Below are 22,259 nucleotides of genomic sequence, written 5' to 3' on the forward strand. Positions count from 1 at the left end.
CTTCAACATGGTCACAACGGCAGTTGAATGACCCGACAACCACTTACTTGGTTGGGAGCCTACAGGCCATTCCGCCCTCTCAGCCAGATATCTACACCTGGTATCGGTGCTAACCACCCAACCCTAATAATTGTATTAATTTATATTCTAAATTGTCTATGATTGGCTGGCAACCAGTTCAGGGTGTACCCCACCTACTGCCCAAAGACAGTTGGGATAGGCTCCAGCAGGCCCCCGACCCCAGTGAGGATAAGTGGTTCGGATAATGAATGGATGGATTCTAAATTGTATAATTCATAAAAACTAGCATTAAGGTGTGGTTGGCACAAAGGCAGACGTAGGAAATTACCACTATTTTCATTTGCTAGGGTTAGTTCAGAGTTTAAGTAATAAAGTTAAAGTAAAGTTTGAATAGTTCAAAGCTGAAGTTTCTGTTCAATAATGTATAAAATAAATAAAGAGTTAGATAATCAACCGCTATGGACATGTGAGCTTCTTTATTGACGTTTGCGGTATTTATTTATGTCTCCATCTTTTCTGCTGCCCGTAAGTATCCAGAGCAGTCTTTCCCCTCTGTCACACTAAAGACTGTAATTCAAGCCTTGGCTGGTCACTCAAATGGGCACACATACAGCATACTCTTTACTCCCCGAGATATAGAGTATACATCAGTGACTGATAGGTCGAGGTCTAGTGATATGTTTCAATGTATCTTGTGGGACCTTTTTGGCCGTCAAAATAGCTGATGATATACTGTTATGTTATTCCAGCAGTGCTAGTACATTAACTAGTTAACAAGAATGTAACCATACCGTTTACTGTATGCACACATACTGTATTTTATTTTATTTTTTAAATGCATAGGTCTATTTAATTAATGTTTATCATAAATAAACAAAGACAATTACAAATACGGTATGGATACTGTACGTAAACATTGCTGAATATATAACACATTCACACAGACTTTCAGCTTTAGGTATTTACATACAAATCATGTGAATGATGTAACAACAACTGATTATCCAATAGATGTGGCTCCCACTTTTTATGGGACAAAGTAAACAATGATAACCACACCTCTACTGCAACTGTCCTCAGTTCCTGCTTGTTATTAGGGGATTTTCCCTTCTGCTTTGCTCTCACCAAGTGAAATGCATGTTCAGTTAGGTTCATGTCAGGTGATAGACTTGACCATTGCATAATATTCAATTTATTTGTGTTAAATAACTCTTTGGTCACGTTCATATACTATGCTATTAGTCTGGCCAGCCTGGGGCCAATGTTAATATCAATCGCTGCATTCTGGTAAACAGCCACAGCTCTAGCCGGCAACATTAGACAGCGTAAAGATGAATACACTTGAGCCCGTCAAAGATGCAGTAATCAATAATCATGTAGCCATGGAATTCATTCATAAGCATTGCTGTGACCGACCCTTTCATGGTTCTTTTAAGTACCTTTTGGTAAATCAATACAGTACAATACAGCCTCTGTTTGCTTTACAATGTTGCAAACCTCAAGATTTATTTATGAGCACTTGATTTGTCATTTTTATATTTGGGTGGTTCTCCGAAAACACAGTCCAGGAATGTGACATGTTGTTATAGGTTCAAAGATCATTTGGACACCACAAATTATTAGCATTTGCTTCACAATATACGAAATGCCTCCAGCAGTCAAGCGTACCCCCCAAAAAAGTAAATAGCATGGGGGGAAAAAAAGGACACCATGCTCGACGTGTAAACTACTCAGTCGTCGCTGAATAAATAAAAGTGTTTTTTAAACATGTCAACGCTGGTTGTACTTTCCAAAGTAGTTCCAATGGAAGTACAGTGTTAAATACAGTTGTGAATCATCAGTGCTACCTTGTGGACTCAATATGTAACAACCGAGATGACATTTTTTCTGCCAGCCTTTTGTCACATATGGACAGCGTGGAAATCGGTATTCTGGTTAATATTAATTTAATCATAATATTAGTGGAATATGAGTTAAACACTAAAATCCAGCCGTTTTTATCCATCTCAGTAAACGGCCATTTTGCCACTTGCTGTCGACTGATGATGACATCAATGTTGCTCAGGTTACAACCAATCACAGCTCAGATTCAGAAAACAGGTAAGCTGTGATTGGTCGCTGACTGAGCCCTGAGCAACATTGATGTCATCATCAGTCGACAGCAAGTGGCAAAATGGCCGCCGCCTTAGATGGATAAAAACGACTGGCTTTTGCTTCATAAGTCATATTCCACAAATGTAATATAATCAGAATGTCATGTTTAGACTAGTGAGGTCACATATAATATATTATTGTCAAGAAATGTATAACGTTGACTTCCGCTATAAGGATATAAAGAACTCTTAAAGAGACATTGTGTGTAGATTTGTTTGCCATTTAGTGGTGAATGCAACGACCTAAGTTTGACGCGTGTACATTTTGAAGAATGCGCACTACGGTGCCTCAGTCAGACCACACTTTGCAAGCCTACTACCAATTACTACGTTTGCGAAGTTTTTTTCCTTCGCGTATCCGTTGCAGAAAGATGGAGGTAAAGCCTCCTGTAAGGTGTGGCACAACCTATATAATATAAATAGCGATTACTAGACCTACAATTATATAAAAACATGTACATTGATGTGATAGAAAATATTTTTGGTATATTAATAATGGGTTTAAAAAAAAAAGACCATTGAAAAATCAAAAAATTCCACACGTTGCCCCTTTAATTACATGCTGGCATTCCACAAACAAGAAATAGTCGGGAGGACTTTTTTTCAGACTCAAAATATTCACACACAAACAACAGAACAAATCTCAGTAAAGTTGTTTATTTGTATATCTGTATGATATATACAATATTGTAAACAGTCTAATCTGGTGATTAATGTTTTTGAGAACCACCCTTTTATGAATGTTGTACAATACGGGTCACGTCCCAAGTATTCATGATGTTAATGCGACGTCAGTTGTGCCGTGCATGAAAGAGTTAATCTATTCACTGACATACAATCCCTGATAGCCTTTCAGTCTCCCAGTACAGTAATTTATTGGTCTGATCACATCCTGTGTGTTTCCTGACCTCTAATGCACGCAGAGAATACTAAAGAGTGGGGGGTGGGGAGGATGGGGTGTCTGTTGATTTTGTATTTCTCCAGCCAAGCCGTGTAAACATTTGTGACGCCCAGCCAAAAAATCAATAGTGGAGAGGAGAAAATTCCAGTAACTCTACGTGTGCACTCAATAGGCTACTTCCGTACGTCGAATGATAGAACACTTTTGGGAGAGGTTTACAATACTTCACTTCTCTATATTTTGTCATTTTGATAATGCTTTCATAGAGTAGGTACGTTAAGATGGATGTTCTGACGGGGTCACAGCATTGCCTCCAAGACACTAGGCAGAGCATATTGTGCAAAGAAACTGCAAACATAAATAAGCATGCCTATGAGGAGAGGCTACAAGCCTTTAATCACTAAAATCAATACCAATACCTCAGCTAAATTTCTGTTATCTTCATGCCATGATCAATGAAGATGTATTGTCACAGGAAAAAGATTAGCTACTCCCCCCCAAGATACAATTGAGCCCTGAAGTGAAACTCAGGCGATCAATTTATATCAATTTACTCGGTATATTATCTTGATACCTCCTTACTATCACATTTTCTCTGTAATGCTTGTGTGTATTATCATCAACCACTTAATAATTAATCTTTTCATGCTAATTTACTCAGTGACCATAATCATAACCATAACAATAGGTATACTTGCATATGCACTAATATAAGAACTGCATTGGAAATTCAGCCTGAATAAAATAATTAACACTGAATAACTCGATTAATATTGTAATACTGTTCACACTGTAGCATATTGGGTGGTGTCTCAATTTGAGCATTTTATGAGTGATACATGCCCTGCTCAATGGTGAATGAAAAGTAGAGCACATTATGTCTCACGCATAGATAACCATTCAGTAAATATTTACATTTACAATTTGTGGTTGACTGTTGTTACCCGGCCTGTCTGTGTACAGTACTCCCCCAAGTAATCATTTTGCCTTTAATTTGTTAGGTCTCTATATGGAGAATTTGTGTTTGACCACTGTAACCAGAAGATGGCGCCAAGGAAACATTATAAAACAAACGTTTAGGTAGCGAAATCTTTATGAAGAGGAAGGAACGAAATAACACGCTACCGCTGGTATGAATTGAAAACCTGATAACAAAAAAAAAACATGTTGTTTTTTTTTAACATTTCTATACTGTACTGAGTAATTACATGTGTATACACTTTAAAACAGAACACATTTGAATGCGTTTCTATGGAGCCCCTAAAATGAAATGGGACAAGAAAGTTTCTCTTACATGCTGGGAGACCTTATACCTACATTTCAGTTTACATTTATTTTTAAATGAAAATGACAGTGCAGGAACTAGTTTTGTTATATTACACGAGGTTTTCCTCGTCCAACACAGCTGATTCAATGATCAGCTCATCAGCAAGCTCTGCAGGAGCCTGGTAATGATCCTGATCACTGAATCTATCTATCTATCTATCTATCTATCTATCTATCTATCTATCTATCTATCTATCTATCTATCTATCTATCTATCTATCTATCTATCTATCTATCTATCTATCTATCTATCTATCTATCTATCCATCCATCCATCCATCCATCCATCCATCCATCCATCCATCCATCCATCCATCCATCCGTGCTCATAAATTTACCCATTAGGAAGTTGAAAAAGTAACGAACCGATTTTAACAAACTAAGAAACTGTTTACAAATGTATGGAGAAAATTAAGAAGTCGTAAGAAAAACACAGTCACGGTACTAAGATCTACATATGTGCTCCAACTGTGAAAAATGTCAACATGAAGGCTTTCTTTCGCGTGCGTTTTGTTTGCCATTCACTTGCATACAAATGAGACAATTTTTGGATTTATAAAACTGACAATAATTTACAAATTGAATGTTGACGGAATAAGGTCATTGCAGGTGCGTATGCGTGCGTGTGTGTGCCGCCGGCGTGTACGTGCGCGCGCACGCGCCGGGTAGCGGATTCTTCCCATCACAACCAAAATGGCGGCTAAGCGGACAGCCAGCCCGGCTCAGCGCGGTGACTGACAGGCGAGTGGAGACGTTTTGCCTGGCCGGACTAAACAGACACATTCTGGGACGACTATACGTACGAAATGATGGCTGCAACATAAATGTAGTGGCGCCGGTAGATGACACCCGACGAAGCTGCGCCTGTAGGACTAAAAATAACGTTTCCAACTGGGGTAAGTAGGGAATGATGAACCTAGTAAGTGCAGCTGCTGCTCGTTTTCTTCAACAGAATTGCTCTGAAGCGAACAAGCGAGCCTTCGCTTAAGCTGTCACCATCTTTGCCCTCTCCTGTTCGCCTGTCACTTACTCAAGGCTGAATGTTGTCCCCCGGATGTAACGTGCGTCGTGCTCACCTCGCTAGCTAGTGCCACAGGTTGTTGCAACCCACGCCAAATGTCGAATACCTAAATCATCTGGGCTGGTAGCGGTGAATTTAAGTCACGTTGCTGTCAACCCAAATGGCCCCATCGCTGATATGTGTTACCTACTGTATTTTTAAACACTCTAGCACGCTGTGGTATATAAATACATAAAAACACTGGGTAATCCTGATTGCTTCATGTGGTTGTGTTAGGGTGATGATCCGTCCCTTGTTCTAATAAATCTGTGAGCAAGGAGCTTCTCAGTCCTGTGCTGTAATTTATGGTTCCCTGTGGGACTAATATAGCGTGAACTGGGTGTTGAAATTCGTTTTTTTGTTTTTGTTTTTTACCATATTTGATATATTCTACATTATAGCGACTTGGCTGGAGTTGTTGAATACTGTAGTTGTCAAAATATCCCTGAGCACGACTGAACCAAAAAGTTGCTCCAGATGCACTGTCATAAATATCTGAAAGACATGTTCACTTTGTTTTTTTGGTCGCAAGGAATATGACAGGTGTAAAGTTCTCACTTAGAATGTGAAAAGGCACCTTGCAACCTGCGTCTGACCAAAACAATAATTTTTGAAAAAAATGGATTCGATAAAGTGAGTATCCATTACTTGGATCATATTCAACACCTTTTCACTTCTGGTCACTGATGAGAGTTTTCCTTTGAAATGTTGTCTTCCTGTCTATTATAGTGTCTGTATAATAATTCAGACCAAATAATTACAGCTCATAATGCTCCAGGGCGAATCTTTCAGTCAGTGAAGAAGCTCAAGTATAGGATCAAGATAGCTAGAATTTTCTCAAGTTAAATATCACTTTGTCGTGTTTGATCCATAGCAAGCAGCTTAGGAGCTCAGATAGCCAACATTTGGTTATACGTTTAAACGGTCTAGCCAGCCTAAGTATTGACACCATTTTAAGAACCTACTGTTATTAGAACTTATTACCAATAATGTTATTACTCATAGCAGGTACTGAACCAAAGCCAAACCAAGCCCTTACCCACTTAACAAGTGCCTACCCCAAAATAGCTGCAATGTATTACGCATGTATATCCATCTTCCTGCGTTCGTAAAGCAATATGAAATGCCAAACCCCCACTTATGAAAAGCAGCAGTATTAATGGCTGGTTTGCTTGATTACATTATCGAAATTGGTGTGCTATCATTTGGACAATCCACACCTTACTTTAATAAAGGCGAAATCCCCCCGCCCCCTCTTGTTGACTGATTCACATTCACTAGATGTTTTTTTTTGTTTTACTCTGTTAAATCACTTGCATTTTTTTAAACTTCTGTCTGTACCAGAAAGAGTGCTCATTCTGATAAAAGTAAACGGGATGTCGTTAATATTTGTTAACTGGGTGTGTGAAGCCCTTTGAGATTTTTGTGATTAAGGGTTATGTTAATAAATTTGACTTGACTGAGATGTTGACTCACCAAAACTATGTCTGAAAAGTGCATGGTAAATGTCTAACCAAACCCAAACAGTTTGAGCTATATTGTAAAAAGATCATAATAATACTATAGTCACTTTGTATATATTTTGTGTGTACCATTTGTTGAGACTTAACTGATTCTGAAACTAAAGTCTGAGGTTAGACTGTTTTGGTCCACCTGGGCAAAAATATAATATTTAATGTATTATTTTAATCCCACTAGAAAATTTATTTAAATGAATTCATCCACACGTGGGAATATGATCTAAATGTGCTGTAAAGTTTAGGAGCTTTAATGGAGAGCTACTTCAAATTAAGTTAACATTTTCTTGCATTTGTTTACTGCAACCTCAATGCTTTTATGCTAAATACTAGGTACTAAGTCAATAAAAATATTGTTTTTGTCGGTTCACTCTGATTGCAACTGCCCTGCCTTTCAAGCCTGCTGAATAAAGCCTACAATTTATTTTGTAGTAAACGGTTCTTCTGGATAATATTCCTCAGCTAATTTATTCGGTTATAAAATAATATCATAATGGCTGAATATCAAAGGTGGGATGGGTTGTAAAATTCATCTAACGTTTTATAATGTTTTAAGATTAAAGGCTGGATCATAGTTGAAGCTCAGTGATGCAGTCATGAGGTGTGCATGATGTTATTTGCAAGAAATGGGCCTGCTCTTATTTTGATAGTCCTGATGTCATCTGTCCTACCTAAAGCCTATATGAGCTAAATGCTTGGCATCTGAGGATTGCTATGATATGTATCAAAAGGTAGTATAGTCATCAATTGATTTGTCTTCACTCCCTGTGATTATGATCTGGGAGCCTTTAGAATATTGCAAAATACTTGTACCTCGTGCTGCACGATAAGGCCCTAATATATAAATAACAACAATTAAACCAAGATGAATTAGGCTACGTTCACACTGCAGGGCGTGATGCCCAATTCAGATTTTTTGTTAAATCCAATCTTTTAATGGACTGTTCACATTACACAAACAAATACGACTTTAATGTTAACGCAACACTCCCGTGATGTGACTCGCACACGCCGAGTGATGTGCACCCAAAACAAACTACGTCACGTTGCAGAGTTTATGGAAATAACAATGCTCCCGACTCCACGCAAGCGATCTTTATCAGTGCCATATGCAAATTTGTGCCAACGCGTGCTACTGATTGGTAGGCTGGTGGACTCCCTTCGCAGACGTGTTAGAAGTTGGATTTGTGTGTCTTGCCTGCATGAATTATGCTAATTAAGATGTGCGAACGCCCGCTCCCGATTGGTGGACTGTTTTTATGCTCGCTCATGTTTGGCTGCTGTCCTCGGCTTCCTCGAGCGTCAGTGTTTACAATCAAAGCAGAAACCCGTCAAACTCGTTTTTTCCATCTTCCATCAGGGTTAGGTCTGGTGTTAAAAAATCGGAATTGTACCAATCACACTGCATGAAAAAATCAGATACTTGTGAAAAAATCAGAATTGAGTTGCAGTGTGAACGCAGCCTTAGGCTACGTTCACACTGCAGGTCTTAATGCTCAATTACGATTTTTTTGAGTGAAATCAGAATTTTTTTGGGAGTAAGCGTTCACATGACCAATAATTGCGACCTCAGTCTGTCTGCTGTGTGGACGTGATGCATCCCCAAAATGACCTGCATGCGCCACTCACAACACTGTGTTTGCGGAAGTAAATACGCATGTCAGGGCCACGGACTTTTACAAGTCCATCGTCGGTGCTTATATTTTTACCATCTCATATCTACAGAGGAGTGATGCAGGAGGAGGTAGAAATAATATTTTGTGAAAATGAGGCGAGCCTGTTCGAGCGTGTCATCTCACGGAGACCTCTCCTTTTTTTTTTCTCCCTAGCGATGACGTCACGTCATTGCCGCGCGTAATAAATGAGCCATCTGCGTGGCTAAATTACTAATAGCACCACCACAAATGTCATCTTTATACTTCATGTTACAAGTGGGATTAAATTAAAGTCAAATATAAAGTCACAACTGTTACTCGAAACAACGTTGCCAATTCACGTACGTCTCCCGAGCCGTGCACACCTCTTGATGTGTCAAGCATAAATCAAGTTTAATGCCCTTGTCCGCGCAGAGCGCAGATTGGACTTTTGACGATCGAGATCGGATATATGCGACTTGGCCGTTCAGACCGCGGTCGCATTGCAAAAATTGGATACGTATCAGATCTAGGACCACATATGAAAGTGACCCAGGTCGGATATGAAAAAAAATCAGAATTTTTTGGGCAAAAAACATTTGCTTGCAGTGTGAACGTAGCCTTAGTGAATATTAAAAGTTAGCACTGGAGTGCAAACACAAATGAATATTGCTGATGTTTTAAATGACAGTACAGCTGGCTTTTAGTTTATTTTTGTATAATTCAGGCAGATGTCTGCGTCTAGATTAATTAGTTTAACTTTACTGATTATTTTCAACCGTAATAAAGAAAGCAAGTTTGCTAAATTATATTATATTGATCAGTTGTGGTGCACCAATGAATCGGCCCAGGATCTGCGCTAATTTCCTTAATTTTGAGGATCAGTGATTGTCTGATCCCTTAAAATAAAACCAATCTTTCCAGTAATCTCATCTCCCTCCACAGAGTTCTGAAAAGTCATCAATGACTTCAACTACTAGTCAACATTCATCACATTAGTGTCAATTTAAGAATATCTGAATTCATGCAAGCCCTCGTAGGTGCACTGAGAGAGAAAGCTGACATAACGCCAAGATAAATACATGCCTTCCATTTAGCTAGTTCGTGAAACCAATACACACACTGTTGAACAGTTTGTGCAAGCTGAGGTCAATAGCGTTACTGCCGTAAGTTCATGAACTTTGCTTTCAAAGTGATCAAATGTTGAATTTATATGGGCCATGTGAATGGGAATTATTAATTCACCTTTGGTAATTAATCAAGTGGAATTTGATCTTATGTTGTACTATGTCTTGAAGCAGTGAAGGCGCAATGGGTTTAATTACTACAAGTGGCAAAAGCTACTATTGTTTGCTGCTAAAAAGATGCCATATGTAGCTCGGCTGTATAAACGATTATTTTTTTTGTGACATCTGCACAACACTCATCATCGTCTTCTGAGAACCTGTTTCCTTTTTCTAATGCATGGTATTTATTGTAAGCTCGAAGCTAGGGAATGCATAATGTATCATTATTTTAGTGTGCAACTAATTTGGACACGCAGGCGCCCTAATTTACAGTGATGCAACTGAAAAAAACCCCGTCAAGGGGTTGCACCCATGCAACCAACCAGCTGATGGAGGGGAATAAGTCTCCTGGACTCACAAATCTCCAAAGCACACATCATGGTCAATCAGAGATAGTGAAGGGTGCGACCCTCCTCTGATTGGCTGTGCATGGTCCAGATATTCCTGTACTTTATCTTATTTTATTGAACACTGCAAAAAAAAAATCCTGTAAGCATGTGTGTGTGTGTAAGTTTGAAAGAAGAAAACCCCTATCTCCAACTGCAAGGCATCCCAAGCTGCTGGCCAACTGGCCAAGTTACCGGTAGTATTTTTCTACAAGATATTTTCAACAGTACCTGTATTTTTTTTCTCTGGATAGTTGTGTTTTAGTGTAGTTTATCTTTAACCCATTTAACTCTTTGACTGCCAACCATTTTCAAAAAAGAGAACATGTGGGTGCCAGCTGATTTAGAGCATTTTGACTGATCTTTCAAGGTCCACAGAAAATTTTGTGTTTGGACTATGGAAACACAGATACTACCAAATGAAAGATTGAACTCTCATCTTTCATCAGAGAAAAAAGTTTGTTTCTACCTTATTCAGTTTTTCAGTAATCAACAATAGAATATAGGTTAGTTTCACCCAAATGCTCTGTTTTGGACCAAAATACGTAGAAATCAAGCTTTTTGTGAAACGATATTATTTCATGCACTCGAGTGAATTTGACACCTTTTTTTTCCATGAATGATGCCACAAACACCTAAACAGTGCTTTACTTCTGTAAAACACTACCACTAACAATGAAAAAGTTTTTTTTGACAGCAAAATATGTTTATTTACATTCAACAGTGTAACAATTTGACAAAACAATTTGGCAAACTATTTACAAATGTGTGCAACTGTGGTACTATTTACAATTGTGTGGATGTTTCAACTACACAGTTTTTCTTTTTGTGTGGTATATTGTGTAACACTCCCCTGCGTGCAAGGGGACGCAGCAGGATTTGCACCACAGATTTGTTTCACTGCGATTGCCCCTTCACGTGCAGACCCTACACTTTCTTGCCGGCCTTTTTTTCCGGGGAGCAGCAGGTATATACTGCAGTGTGTGTTTGGCCATGTTGTCATCAAGTCTACTCTCAGGATCATGATACGGTGACCTGGTGTTACATCTGGCTTCCTCATGTCCTTCAGTTCCTTATACCGGGTGGTAAGAGATGTTCTGATCCATCTTATCCACTCCATCCATTGTGTCATCGTAGTCCAGAACCAGTGTCTTCTCCGTGATCAGACTGTACCCACTCCTCCGATGAATATGCATCGTCCGATTGAACGTCCGCCTGTGCAGAAGTGCTTGGTTGTGCACCACATTTTCCGCCGTTAGCATCGCTAGCCGGTGAGGCTTTACGACGTGATCAAAGCCGCCGCGTCAACGCTTCCAACTTCGGCGTCAACCTCGGAGTCACCATCATCATCATCAATGTGCTCTTTAGAACTGGTCGATGCTTTTCGTCTTTGAAAAAAATGCTCAAGCGTGAGCTGCTTGCAACCGGTCGCCATTTTCGCTTCCTCAGCCATTCTCCCCTCAACACTCTAGCTCCACCTCACGTCTTCTACTACTGACTCCTACCTGATCTTGTCTAAAGAGAGTCATTGCTGCCATCTAGTGCCCATAAATAGTCATTATACTAACTTGATCTGCTTGATACTTTGAGCACAGCTGGCCAAGGCTTTCCTCCACCCGTTTCCATTAAAAAACATAGTTAACGTCTTTTAACATTTTTGGCGGCACTCATTTGGATTTTACTAAACGTTATTAAACGTTTTTGGCGGTCAAAGAGTTAAAGGTGCATTGTGCCGTTTAAAAAGGTAATATTAAAGCTTTTTCAGGGTTGGTGCTGGGTCATGAAACTTTTTAGCCAATGTGGCTAAACAGTATAAAAATCTCCTAGCCACATTTGAGTGTAGCGAGTCACGACATTACATGTTTGTGTGGCCGCATATTTTGCCGCAATCTCACTATGTGCACTAGTCATGTAGGCACACGGCAGAGACATTGTAGCCCAACTAACAAATAAACAACACTTCGGGGAAGATGGATTTTGTGTGTGTGTGGGGGGGATTCTAGGCATAGCTTGATGGCTAACTGCACATTGTAGTAGTTGAAATGGGCAAAGTTCTTATAAATAAAAGTGGCAACTGCGCCAAATCGCCACAGATGAGAGAAATGAGGGCACTTATATACTGTTCCTTGGTTGCATCAGCACATCACCGTTTTAGCCCCACACAAAAAATAAAAAACAACAAAAATTTAGACAATTGAGAGGGTGAACAAGTTTCCCGAAATAACTCAGAAATTCTTCACTAAACTGATCTCAGTCTTTGCACGTTTTTTTCCCCCCTTCCAAAATATTTAATGTATTTCAGTGTTTCCCACAGATTTGAAATCTACTTGGGTGGGTGGACTCGGCGTGGGGGCTTGGGGTTGGTTGAGGTTGTCAGTCCTACTACTGTAACCTCATGATCCACAAGTAAGTGACGGCAAACTAATGTTACATGAGGTATATCTGCTTGCGACAAGTTATTTTATTTATATATTTATGTATTACATTTTCTTGGGTGGTGGCCAGTTTACTTGGATCACAAGCCCAAGTATTAACATGGTGTGGGAAACACTGTATTTACAAAAAAAAAAACTCAGATGTTTTTTATAGGTTATTTAAATTTTTTTACATTTATTGGAGTATCATTTTCATTCCATATCCTCAATACATTCGAATGTAATCATTACTTAAGTACACTTTTATTTTCCTGCATTCAAGTACAGTGTTAATGTTTGAACTGCGCATAATGTTCCAGTGGCCTACAATAATAAATACATGTGCACTTAAGGAATAAAACCTCTACCTCGTTTTTAAGAACACTTAGGGGTCCACGATGCTGTTGTATTAATATGCTGATGCAAATGGTGGAACTTGTAGAGTCAAGTGGCATTTTTTTCCATCTGTATACCCCTATATTTTGCACATAAAGTTTTGTCATAATTACTGCTTTATTACTTTCAACTGCAGTTGCAACTGAAGACGACAATTTATTACGTCACTTAAATCAGTGCTGAATTTATATGGGCGAATGTGCACACTTGACCACACATGAAAATAAAATGAAAGAGGTTACAAAACAGCCGTACGTACTTGTGACGTTCTTCTAACTTCATCCACATTACCCGGTCCCTCCGCGAACCTGGTCGACTTCCCATTCGTGAAAGCGTTTGGTTATACTTCTTTTAACACACTTTACCAAAAAAGTTAGCATATTCCTCCTGTCAAAGCCAGGCGACCTTGCCAAACCACAAAGATTTGACAAGGGTTCGCGTCCTGGACTGGTTAAATAGTTCGTCTGCCGTGTCATCCTTAGTTTTTTTCCCCTAACGTGAGCGGGACCAGGGGGTAATCCACAGTTGTTTTATGCGACTCGTGGGCAATACGTTTTGGTGCAGAAACGGACACAATATACGTGTTTTCATCCTTCTTCGGGTCGCGACAGAACTGCTTGCTTGCCAGTGTTTCTAATGCTCGCTAGCATCAGCGTGCCGGCAGATGTAAACAATGCTGTCATTGGCCTTGGAGCGATGTCGTTGATTATACTGTAATCAATCAGTCACTGGCCGCATCAAGGATCGTGGGATTACTGTATGCAATTCGCATTTGGCCATGTTTTGTTTTTTTGCATACAGACACTCCTCGTATAGCGATATTGCCCCAGTGCAATTTTGACAGACAAATTGGCCGCGCCAATTTGGCGTGCGTGGGGAATATTTACTTCGCCACTCCGCTTGCGAGGAGCGCACACCTTGCTTTTTCTACATCATGCATGCTCCATCAATGCCGAGATGAGTACGAAGAGCCTTGACTGTTTTACTCTGGCTGTACCTATCAGCTTTTATCTTCCCTTTATAGTAGAGTGTGTGGACCCGTTTCTTTGAGGAGGGGTGGAGTTTTTCTTACCCCATTTGAAGTAATTTCTTCGTTTGTCAACTCTGGCTGTCGCTTTAAGATTGTGCTTGTACTCTCACGCACATCATGAACGAGCCTGACACATTTGCTGCAGTTATGCTTTGAGCCAGAGGTGGCAGTCATAAGTAAAAAAGTGACAAACTTTACAAAGATCCTTTAATACTTATTTATTTATTTTGATTAGGTAAATAAATAATATCCATATCGTAAATTCCATATTGACCGTTATGAATTACTTATCGTTAGGGGTGTTAGAAAAAAATTATCCGGCAATATATCGCGATATTACAGCGCGCAATTCTCGAATCGTTTCGATATGCGGCTGAATCGATTTTTAAACATAATTTTTTCATAGGAATATTCAACAAAATGTCTTACTTAGGGTTAGGATTCACACATTAAGCATGGAAGAATGTTATATTAATGGAACATTAAGCCTTCATATTTTATTTCAGTGCTGTTCAGACATGAAAGAGACTGCAACCTGTTTGGTAAATACAGTGGCTCAGTTATAAGCCTGAAGTTTCAGATAAATAAATACATTTTCATACAAATCTTACAGTGTACATGTTAACTGATTAGTATTTTCTAAATTTGAGTTTAAAAAAATTGCAATAATCAATTTATAGATTTCTATCGGGATTAATCGAATCGAATCGTGACCTATGAATCATGATACGAATCGAATCGCCAGGTACTAGGCAATTCACACCCCTACTTATCGTGAATCTTTTTAGCCATATCGCCCAGCCATACCTGTGTCAATAATATGCCTACTGTCTCGTTACTATATTGCACTAGAATTTTAAGCACCAAGTCTTGTACTTAAAAAAAATAACTTTGTCGACTAGGCTGTCAATTATTTACAAGTCAATATGAAACCTATAATACTGTGGTGTTGACACAGTTGAAAATTTTGGTGTACCTAACTTTTGTGCTAGTGCACCCAAGAAAACTTGGGCGCACCAGTGCAACCAGTGCAAAAAGTTATTTTGGACTAGTCCTGTCTGGAATTTACTGCTTAGTTTCGTTGGAGCGCTGAGCTCTATTGAATGCTCTTGTTTTCTTCACTGAAAATAATTATTTAGTAATATTAAGGAATGTTTTTTCCAATGGACATTCTTATTTGAGCATAATAATTCCCACCATTTTGCATTACCAGAAGTTGTAATGAAGTTTAGTCATGTTTTGTTTGATTGCGCAAAAGAAAAAAACCCATTGAAATCAGCAAAAGTTTAAAGGCAAGACAATTTAGCAACAGGGGTTTTCTGACGCAAGAACGAGGTTGTCGAATGTACTGTAGATGAAAGAGGTAGATTGGCTTACTAAACCATTACTGCCTCGTATCACAGAATCTACCTGTGTGCTCTTTTTGCTATTCCTGGTCACATATTGACCAATTCTGACCATTACAGTATCATGCCCCGTACACAGTACATTCAAGGTGAAACAAAGAGTTCCATCATTTTGCCATGGTTTGCCATATTTATTCCACCATCTGTTAATGTCCTGATATTTTCAATTCAGTTAGTTTTTTCTTCTCACTGGCAGACTCCCATTTCCTTCAACTTCACCTTCGATGGGCATATGCAATAGTAGACTCACTTGGACGTATGTCCATACGTAGATATCTTCCTCTTCAATTGGACAAGCAAGCCATATTTTTCTGATACTCTTACACTTTGGCAAATCCAAGCATTGGTCGTCTTGTCCAATATTCTGTGGCAAACCTACATTTGTAAGGCCTCTTATCTTCCTTATGACACTTTGTTTCAAAGCCCAACTTTCCCAACCATAGCACTCCACATTAAAGATTGCACTAGTTGTTTCTTTAGTTTTAGGCCAATCTCTTTTGCCTTCCACAATCCAATTAGCTGACTGGTGGCATCTCATGTCTACATCCATTTTAATCATGGAGGCGAGTTATTTGAAACGGTCTACTTGGCTGATCCCATTTCTGCCAAGAAACATTTGTTCTTTGCCTCCACCATTACACAAGTTTTGGCATAGGCAAGGCTTGAAATAAGCAGGTTGCATCACAGTTTACATTTGTAATTTGCTCCTCAGTAATAAACATTGACTTGCAAAGCTTCGCCTAAACAAAATTAGTGTTGTGTATGTTAGTTGCAACTTAATAATTAATGATATTCATTAATGTGAAGACACTAATTTTGTTAACGATTTCAGTATGAGTATGAGTGTTTCACTATGAATGAGGAGCCCTGTTAATTTTGACAATAATTTTTTATTTAGTTTTAGTTATAGTCTTTTGACTAAAATGAAAGTTTTAGTTATAATTTAGTCATCTGATTGTATTTTAGTTTCAATGCAATTTTAGTTGACGAAAATAGAGGAATTTTAGTCGACTAAATTGACAAATAAGTCAATGTTTTCCTTCCGCATACACTTTAAGTTTTATACAGAAAATTATAACACACCTATTTGTAACTGTATTTTAACATGCAAGACACATTTAATACAACATTTTGAACTGACAATAATATGCCATCTTAAAACTAAATTTTCACCTAAATAAAAAAAGAAATGCATATTTGCCTGAGATTAATCTTACAGCTGCACAATGAATGTATACATGTTTGAACATTAAATAAAGTGCAGTGAACAGTTTCTGAGTGGTTATTTTCTCCCACTCGCGTTTTATTCTTTCTTCTGATTGGTTTCTGTGTTTCCTTTTAGCCATTGACGAAATTGTCAGTTAATTTAGTTATCGTCATCGTTTCAATTAATGGCTTCTATTTTTAGTTTTTGTTAAATCTTCGTCTGAAAAAATATTTTCGTGATGAAGAATATGATGTAAATTTGTTCGTTGATGAAATAATCACTGGTGGTGAGTAGTTACCTGGATTGGCTGGCAACCAGTTCAGGATGTGCCCCGCCTACTGCCTGAAGCCAGCTGGGATAGGCTCCTGTCACCCTCGCGACCCTTGTGAGGAATGAGCGGTTCAGAAAATGGGTGGATGGGTGGATGGATAGATGGTGAGGAGTTAAAACAATCTCCAAACATAAATCTTTTCAAATAATTGTATAAATATGTTCCACATGGGGAATGGATGTACAGTGTTAATGTGTGAGATTCTGAGATACTATGTAAAGAACAATTGGGTATGAGGGGTGTGTGGGCAACAAAGCTTTATATGTGATGTGTTTATTTATTTTGGATATGCATTTTTTTATTATTATCATGGTAATGTGAGCTAGTGGTAGGATCAAAATTAATTTTAATTCTTCTCGCTCTTTTTCGGATTAGCAGTACATGTTTTTTTCATTTTGGAATATTTGTATTGGAGATTTTTGTTTTGTTTTGTTTTGTGGTTTTATTTTACGACTGCATGTTCAAAATAAAACTTCAAACCAACACCAAACTAAATTATTACAATAATTAGAAAACTAATAAATACCAATATGCAATACATGTGGATAACCAGATATTACCCTCACTGACTTTGGACGAGAGGGAAGGCACAATCCAGACGGTTAAGGGCACCTACAGTAACAAACAATAATTCTCACTAGCGATCACACCCATGGGCAATTTAGAGTACTCAAATAGCCCAATATGCAAGTATTTTTATTTATTTATTTATTGTATTTTTTACCAAAACCTCGCAAGCACAGGAACAGTATGCAACCACTCCACACAGAGAACCAAAATCTCCAGATTTTCAGGAAGACATGGTTAACCACTATTCGGCTTGACTGACCATAACTAACAATATTGTAGCATTAGTGGTTGTTTGGATCATTTCATTAAAAATATTTAGGAAAAAAAGTACCCAAATGTTATTGTTGTTTTTGTTAGCATTTTGTAAAAAAATAATAATAATACATTTATAGAATTACAGCTATACTCAAAGGCAGTGGAGTTATATGTAAGTGTAAGCGCATGAACATGCTGAAATCTCTGGTGAGATTGCTGTCTCATAAATGTAAATAAGAGGCAACGCCTCCCTGTGCCACATGACAGGTTGAAGAATGCCATTCATGCTCACCATGCTGTCAGTCAGCTAAAAATACAATGCAAACCAAAGCTGCAGCATTATACAGTATCACATCTACAACAACCACCAAAATCTAATTTGCTTTCTGTTTTCACTGCGGGCCCTATGTTCCTAGTTGTATAAAGAGAATATAAGGCTGTTCAGTGTTAAATGATATACTATAATGAATACATTAAACTCAAGTATCTTCAGTAAGTTTTGGACTAACCTGAAAAAAGTGCATTAATTTGGTCTTCTGATACACAACATAACATATTGTTAACAAAAAAAATGAACAAAGAAAATTGTGATAAGCAAATATTTTGGTACAGTATACTATTTTCAATTTATGTTAAGGGTTTTGGTGAAAACAATACTTGTAATATCTGTAAAAATGGAAGAAAATAGCAATTATGGTAGAATCCTGAACAAACCCATTTGGCAAGAAACATGAAGTAAACGATATTTGCTTTAGAGGGCCACATAAAGTCAAGCGGTTTGCCGGATCTGGCACCCAGGCTTTGTGTTTGACACCTGTGCATAAGATGAATATATACAGCAGTGCTGAGGTGCCACAGAAAGCATTGTTCATTTGCTGTCATATTTGGAATTGACTGTTTTTATATAGAATAAAGATAAACTTTAAATATATTTACAACATGATGAGCTTTGCCCCGTCTGACAGTTCATAAGATAGTGTGGTGAGAAAAGAAAACTTAAGCCGCTAATGGGAAAACACCATAGGTTGAGAAAACTGAGACTCAGCTGAGTGAGAGACTGGGTGCAAACTGCAAAGATGTAGACAAAGCTTCCCAGCCTGAACTTGCTGACTTAAGATCACTGCAGGGGTTCAAACAAGAGCTCACTGAGAAATGTCCAAACCTCAGGCACTCATCTGCTTCCACAAGGGGTTTGCCAGAGACAATGTGAGAGGGAACTCACAGCTGTCTTGACTTAAATAAATAAATACATAAATAGTGGGGCTGGTGAAAACTCAACCAAATCAGCTCTCTTTTTGAGGTTCTAGCAGCCAAGTCACCGCTCTGGGCTCCAGCTGTATAGACATTGAGCTGAGACACAGCCACAGCAGGGAAGACACATGGTGGAGGTCAAAAGGAATGTTCAAGAACATAAACACAAGCTTACCCGATATCTGCTCTTAATTAGACCAGAAAGGCTGGCTGGCTTTAGGATTCTATTACTTAATGACATCAGGTCTTCAACAATCTATGATGACAGATGATGTGGAAATTATGGCGGCTCACAATATTAACTTTTCTACGTGCGCATGTTTTTTCCTTTACACAATCATCATATCGTCCATCAATTTATGCAAGCATTACATCAGAACTAAGGTTATTAATTCAAAAATATAAACAGAAAACTGGTTAAGAACCATAATAGCATCCATATGTTTTTTTTTATTAGTATCTTATTCAAATGTCAATTTTAGACTTGTGTTTTGATATAATGTCTTTCCCTCTTTATGGTGGATGCACGTTTTCTGTCTGACCAAGAGTGAGGCTCATCATAATGGTTTAGGAGTCTAATACACCACAAAAACACCGTAAGAACAATGTGCGGGTTCGGCAATTACAGCATTTATCAGCAGAGCTCTGTGGAAAAATTGCATCCCCCCAAAAACTTTTCATCACAGGACCTTGCATACAATTTCAGAGCAGCTAGCGTTATGATTATTGGATAGCAGGAGCCACCCATTAAGATTTGTTTAGAACCGAAGGGCAGATACAGTTGGGCAAAAGCGCAAAATCACTTTGTAGACCTATTATGGCATAAAGTATTATTTGATCAATAACAAAAGGTCAAGTCATAACCTTTGTAGGCAATGGCAGAGGTCAAATATTTACTGAAGGGCTTGAGCAGATTCACATACACTGTAGCTGATATTTTCCTTTTCCTCCATGCATGTCTCCTCTAGAACAGTGACGTTTTAGGGCTGTTGCTGGGCAACATAGACTTTCACTCCTTCCATAGATTTTCTATGGGGTTGCGGTGTGAAGACTGGCTACTTGCCAGGCCACTCCAGGGGTCTCTTGTACAAACACTTGCGTGGCTTTCAGACTAAACTATGGCGTACGGGCAAATTCAGAAAACTTTGCATGTACAAAAATATCCAGATGCATGACTCTATGTAGACACATTTAATCCAAGCACATTTATTTCATACCTCTCAATTATTGCGGAAATGGAGGACCAGACGTCCCTACATAAATCTGTCAATTTGTATACACAAGGTTTGTGGGTGGGAATGATTACACTTCATGATCAGATAATTACATTATAAAGCTATGAGTCACAAATGGGGGAAAAAAAAGAAAATTAACAAAATGTGAGCTGGAGACAATAGTAAACAAAATTGAGGCCCGAAAAAACTATTACTTTTGAAACAATGTCCTCGGAAGTCAACACGAAGCTCCGTGATGAAAAACCTTCGGGATATGTTGGCCGTCGCTGATAGTGGCTGAATGCCCATGTTGAAGGGGCGTCAGATTGTGATTGTGGAGGCTTAAACTTTAATAAACTAAAATAAAAAGGTCCGTCTGACTGCAGAGACAAGCCAGTTTTTCAACTGTCCCCTAAGTCAAGAAATGTAGGCTAACCAACACGCCCTGCTAATGAAATGCAGCTCCCACACCCTCTTACTCATTATGCTTGACATCGTAAATGTCTTCGTCTGGATTATGATTTCAGTTGGGTCGAGGCACACGAATTACAAAATCTGTTTCCAATGAAATGGCCTTTGGGTGGGTTCAGCTTTCAGAATATGACAGCAGTTATGGAATGTTTTCATAGAAATCAATCTGATTTCCTTTGCCATCTGTGTGTGCATTATGTTTTGTATAAAAACCTACATTGACCATTGGAGATGCATGTACTGCTTATTGAATCCAGTTTTTGCAATGAAGATGTTCAATATCAAATTTTTAGCTCTTAAGTTTTGCTCAGTATGACTTCATGACTATTGCGAGTACTAAGGAGGAGAGGCCATTAAGTTAAATTTTCATCTGGGACTTTATCTCTAACCATTTATTGATTACACACAAAAGCTGCAAATGCTGTATGTCATGCTAAATTCCTCCATATCTGATCTCAAGTTCTGTGGGTCATTTACTTCACAACTTCTAGTTAGAATTGTTACCTGGCGCTGTGATGCAATCAACTGGTATATATAATATTTCCGGTTTGCACCAGTGTCACAGATACTACATCTGGCTAACAGATGTAACTACGTGGCGGCCATATATAGGTGACGTCCCCAAAAGCAATTCATGGACATATGTGACGGCCATGTTGGCAGGAGTTATGTTCCCATTAAAGGCAACGGAAAACATAGATGATATGAACATAGGTAGGTACGAAATGCCTAGGGTGACCACATTTTCAAAATGAAAAAGCGGGACAATATAATTTCACCAAATTTAATCTCTCGTCAATCTCTTAAAAAAGGTGGGGTGGGGGGGTCTGACAATGCACATCAATCGCTAATGCTATGCTAAATACTATCTTGGTTGATTCTTCAACAGCGCTAAACAAGTCAATGCAGTGCATTCACCATTATCCAAAATTTTTTGCTCGGTCCCGATAGCTATTGGAAGCTACTGATTAATAAAAGGCTACAAAAACAAACGCAAATCCACTACGTATTTTTATGTGCCTGTACTAGCAGCACAAATACCATTACAAGGGTAACAACGCTTTAATATGGTAATGCTTATGAATGATAACTTAAATGCACCAACATAACAAGGCACCACAGAGCAAATCTAAAGTCCATGAGTAACTCACTCACCATAATGCTAAATAAAGAGCCGTTCGCCGCAGAGCGGGCCATCATGCGTGGGAATCACCTGTAGCTGTAAATCCATGTACCTTTCTTTTTCTTCTTGGTCATAGGCTCCTGTGTTGTCTCATCACTGGACCTTTTCTCTGTTGCAAAGAAACTTGTCCAAATGTGTCTGTTTTTACTCATTTTGCTAACTTGTCGAAGTCATCGATTTGCATCAGTGCTATGCGAATGAAATAATTAGCATCTAGAGAGAATCCGGTCACTTTTCTAAATAAAAT

The 22,259-nt window shown here is 38.6% G+C and overlaps 1 protein-coding gene across 6 annotated transcripts in view; it reads left to right on the forward strand.

Annotated features, from left to right (window-relative positions):
- Positions 1-5,088: 5,088 nt before the first annotated feature.
- The window catches only part of LOC147177558 (C-myc promoter-binding protein-like), a 55,666-nt gene continuing 38,495 nt past the window's right edge, over positions 5,089-22,259 (forward strand). For all 6 annotated transcript variants that reach the window (XM_086072236.1, XM_086072238.1, XM_086072237.1 and 3 more), the window contains exon 1: positions 5,089-5,297. The gene's annotated coding sequence lies outside the window, so the exon portion shown is untranslated. The remainder of the gene's footprint in view (positions 5,298-22,259) is intronic.

Source organism: Leptonotus elevatus, chromosome 3, assembly GCF_054856555.1.
Source record: "Leptonotus elevatus isolate MCC_2025b chromosome 3, RoL_Lele_1.0, whole genome shotgun sequence".
In the NCBI taxonomy this organism is placed as follows: domain Eukaryota; kingdom Metazoa; phylum Chordata; class Actinopteri; order Syngnathiformes; family Syngnathidae; genus Leptonotus; species Leptonotus elevatus.